The sequence below is a fragment of the Haliaeetus leucocephalus genome, unplaced genomic scaffold, assembly GCF_000737465.1.
Source record: "Haliaeetus leucocephalus isolate CR32 unplaced genomic scaffold, Haliaeetus_leucocephalus-4.0 Scaffold339, whole genome shotgun sequence".
Classification (NCBI taxonomy): Eukaryota; Metazoa; Chordata; class Aves; order Accipitriformes; family Accipitridae; genus Haliaeetus; species Haliaeetus leucocephalus.
In genome coordinates, this window is record NW_010972775.1 from 6,658,325 (window position 1) to 6,663,282 (window position 4,958).

At 34.6% G+C, this 4,958-nt stretch overlaps 1 protein-coding gene across 2 annotated transcripts in view; it reads right to left on the reverse strand.

The window, feature by feature from the left end:
* FAM189A1 (family with sequence similarity 189, member A1) overlaps positions 1 to 4,669 on the reverse strand; it is a 102,487-nt gene extending 97,818 nt beyond the window's left edge. Inside the window, exon 1 of one of the 2 annotated variants that reach the window (XM_010571742.1) lies at positions 4,619 to 4,663. The gene's annotated coding sequence lies outside the window, so the exon portion shown is untranslated. Of the gene's footprint in view, positions 1 to 4,618 lie in introns of both variants that reach the window. The other variant, XM_010571743.1, reaches the window with a different exon arrangement.
* Between the last annotated feature and the right edge of the window lie 289 nt (positions 4,670 to 4,958).

Consider the following 4,958-nt stretch of genomic DNA (forward strand, 5'->3'; position numbering starts at 1 on the left):
CTGCACCCCCCCGGGGGGCACCGAGGGGGGGGGGGGGTAACCAACCCCCCTTTTTTTTTTTTTTTTTTAATTCAAATCTTTCAGATTTCAGTACTTTTCACAGGACTTCTAGAAAGAAAATCTCTAATTTTGCAACAAACTACCAAGCTGGCCCAAGACGAATGTTTTCTAACAAAGTAAGTTCAGTATTTGACTGATTCTTACCACAGGTGCAGCCTGAGACCTTGCACAGCAGTTCATCCTTGTGCCTGATGTGCAGGTTGAACTGCTACTATTGAGAATTACTCTTCTTTTATTTTTCTTAAATTGTGAAAATCCTATCTGCTTATAAAAAAAAAAAAAAGAAGAAAAAAAAGCATGAAGTAATGGTTTATTTGAAGGGATAATGCGTTGAAAACAGAACGTCCCCTTCTATTTAAGCCCAAAGAAAGAAATAAGAAAATGCCCTGAAAAACAAATGTACAGACCAGATTTTTGAGCCTATACACCCAGGCTAATTACTAAAGGTATATGCACAGATTGCATGTTCACTGATGCATGGAATTGTATCTGGAATGCAGATTTATAGGAAATGCTTTTAAATAGCTATTCTAAGTAATCAAGATCACTTATTAATAAGTATTGTGTTGTGTTCACTGACATTCACAGACATTAGAAAAAATACGCTTCTGTTCCTTGAAAAAAAAAAAAACCTAAATCTATCAGTTTATTGTAAAAGCTTTCAGTTAGAAATGTAAAAATATTTTTCTGGGACCCAAATGCCAGATGGCAACAGAGAAGCTTTCTACTCGATTCAGAGGCTGAATTAATCTCCTTAGCACAAACAGATTTGCAATTACCATAGACTGTAACAGAAAAATAATCTCACTGCAGAGTTTAAAGTTCTGTACAAGGTAATTCAACCTCAGGAGCTACACAAGCTCTCCCCCAATTTTCAGACACTTCCATAAACCACGAGGAAACAAATTCCTATTTTAACACAGCATTTTAACCTTAAGCAGTGGTACTGATACAGCCAGCACTTAGTTTCCAAATAAGGGACTCTTGAAAGATTTCCCCAAACCACTAGAAATTCTCTGAGATTTCTTAATTAAAAATACAGAAAGCTTAATGAGGAAACATCTGAAATATATGGAAAATACTGTTCAAAATTAATGTATAAACAATTTAAATATCTCCTTTGCCCAGGTGTCTCCTCTGGTAAATGTAAATACTGGTTTGATAACAGACACTGATTCCTTGTATATATAAAGCGTTTTGGCAACACAAGCAACTGATGGCTAGGTGGTAACCAATAAAATTCAGATAAGCTAACAAAATCTGCTGAATCCTTCAGATAATTAAGCCATGCAAAGACACTTTAGCATGAGAGCTTCTATGTGTAACTAAATTTCTGCACATTAACATCACAGTAAAATTTCCTTAGTGCGTACACATTTGTGAATCTTCTACTGAATGTATAATACAAAACACCACTCATGCTAATGTCTTGGAAATACACAACTATTCTCAGTTTTTAACTTTGGTTCCAAGGTGTTAAACCATGCAACCACCCACTCATTTCTATACCAATACTACATAACACATTTCTGGTAAGATACAGTCAGAAGTTAACAGTTGATGAACTACTATTTGTGTTTATTGCTTCTTTGACTTCCTCTTTTTGCCTGCAGAAAATAATAAATCTGCAAAGAAAAGACACTGCATCTGTGAAAAAAATTGTATGGATACAGCGATGAGCAAACCATCAGTAGTGTGAGGGGTTGACCCTGGCCAGCAGCTAACACTCCCCCCCCTGCAACAGGACAGGAGGAGAATCAGAAAAGCAAAAGTGAAAAAAACTTGTGGGTCGAGATGAAGATAGTTTAATAACCAAAGGAAAGATGAAGGAAAAACCCAAAACAAGTGATGCAGAGCGGGGAAAAAAAAAAAGCCTTGATGCTGTGCAAGTACTGCTCAGCAATAGCCAAATCACTGGTGTATTATCAACCCTGTTTTAGTCAGAAAACCAAAATAAGCAGGAAACTAGCACCTTAAAATATTATCAGAGTTTCACCAGTTTTTAGAACATCACAGATGGTGTATGGTTTAATTTTATAAAACTTTATTCATGGCTTCAAATGATACAGCTACCTTTCTTTCTGTTATCGCTCTTTGCAATGCCAGAATTTGTAACACAGTGCAACAAAAGATATGTATATTGTAATCAATTATATAGTTGTTTAATACTATAAATTAGGTTAAAAAGTAATTATTGACCATATGTATTTTGCATATGTATTGTATAAGCAGATTACAAGAAATATGACTCATTAGCATGCTGACGGTGCTTTGTGTGATGAGGTTGTAAAGTTATGCAGTATTAATTGTTTAATCAGAACAGTCATCCTGCACACAGAGGTTCCAACTGCTAAAAAGTATTTACAGTTCAACAAGGAAATAAAGACATTATGTAGCCACTGCAAAACTATTAGCACTAGCTATTGCACAGCTTAATTGCACAGAGGCAAAACCCACCATCCCTGATCCCTATTCCTCCAACTGCTTTATTATACCACCACCAAGTGCCAATACAGAAATGTAGAAGAAAAACAATGAGCATCTAACTCATGAGCACTAAGCTTACTCTTGGAAATAACTTCCTAGAGCAGATTTTAGGAAGGTGAGCTCTTCTGAAAGTATTATGCTACCATTTACTATTTCTTCCCTTTTATATTTATTTCCTTGAACGATACCGACCACAACTGCCTGTTTACATTTCACTGAATGAACTGACATCTGAAAGCCTGGCTGAGTTTACAATATGCAAGTGTTCAGGAATCAAAGAAGCCAAGTCTCATTAATAACATTTCTGATGCATGAATATCGTTTATTCCAATGACATAAGTAGCAATTACAGTTGCTTACAAGCAACTATTTTGAAAAGTCTTAAGTTCAGTTAGATTGTGCAGTTGTACATGCACTCAATTCAGAGGAATTATTTTAGTTTTAATGGTTTGTAATATGTGAGCAGTAAAGTGTAACACAAATGAAATGAGATTTGGGTACCAAACATACACTTTCTTTCACTGTCAGGTGAACTTTTTCTTTTGAAGTGTTTCTAATAGGTAACACTATTACAATTCTATTTAGTTGTATTCAATCAAAGAGGCAGCATTCCCGGGTACCAGGCAGCAAATTATTATTCACAAAGCCCATAAGGTAGAAAAAAATATATTGCAATAAAACCAGGCATACCAGCTATTGGTCATAACACCGAGCAGAAATTTAGTCCAATCTTTACCGAGATACACACATTCTTACTCTAAACAGCACTGCAAACCTGTAAAATCTCCAATACGAACTACATTACTGACAGACTAATGGAGGAAACGGCACTTTGGGCCATGCTCCCTTTTGGTAACACCAGGAAAAAAATAGTTTGCTCCTCCTCTTTCTGCTCACTTGCCCAGCAAGAGATAACCGGAGAAATACTGGGGCAACTAATACTGAAAGATATACCTTAAGTTCTAATTAGGCTTATTCTTATTAATATGGGTCTTTCCATTTCATACCTTCCATTATATTCTTTTTTCTTGGACCTATCTTTAGTATTAACTATGTTACATATGTTAGTATGTTACATATGCACAATTTTTCAAAGGCAACATTTACCTGCTAATACATCCTTATTGACACTCATCCCACCTTTTTAGTAAGACTGATTTGAATCTAATATTGCTCTGTGCTAATAGGTTAATTGAAACTCTATTAGCATGCATATACAAAGCATAAATTAATTTTCCTTATTAAGTAACTACGATTCTCAAAACAGAACACATAATGTAGCTGAAAATGGTTTTGCAGACAAAGAGGAACAGCTACTAATTTGGAATATGCTTTTTTGCCATCCAGACAATTGACTAAAAAGGTTTCTCTGCGTTGCAATTTTAGGCAAGTTAAGTTAAATGCAAAGATAAACGCAGACCAATAGTCTGTTTGTCTAGAACAATAGCGACAGACTAAGCACTTTTGTCAGTTCAGTGTTAATGTTAAAAATATATTAATAAACAAATTCTTGAAAATTATAACATATTTAATGAATATCTATTAATCCAAGCCATAATGCAGTACTGAGCATATCTACTAGGCTGCAACACTCACTACTTTGAGCCATTTGTAATTTCACACCGTCAACTACAGTATGATTGTTGCCTTCCTTTAAACATACACATTTATCAAAATGTTTATAATTCATTAGTTCTTACATTTAAGTTTCTAAACCATATGCTATCACTTTTAAAAAGAGAGACAGAACTGTAACAATGGCAAGGAAGGGGCAGTAGATATCTGCATTCTTTTACACATAATGAATATTATGGCCCTCCAAGGCTTAAGTACAGATAGAAAAATACTATTGTCACCTAGATGGTTTATGTAATACAACCTGAAAGTCCCAAAATTTTTATACTAAGTGTTTATAAATATTAGGATACAGAACAGCATGGGAAACTCATCCCCAGAGGCTATTAGGCTTCTACATAAAAACAAAACCATCAGTAGTTACTTCCACAGAATCCTTTAGTCACTTTAGTATTTAAAGTCTGTGTAACATAATTAAAGCAATTCTGGCACTCACCACAAGTGAAAGGGGCCTCTTCCATGAAACAACACCAATCAATCCTGACAATAGCACCTGTAATAAAGAGAGCATAGTCACCAAAGAGATATGGGGTTTATACCAGTGTCATTAAAAAAAAATTAAAAAATATTAAGTATTTAAATGAAGTTTAACACACAGTCATGATGTATATTTCCAGAGTGCTGGAAACAAACTGCTAAAAAGAAAATGTTTTCATTTTATTCTCAATTAAAAAAAAAAAAAAAAAAAAAAAAAAAAAATCAACAGAAGTACTACTAAGCTGTTTTAAAAACAAATTTCAATCCAGCTGCCAGATCCAGTTAGTTCTGAACAGATC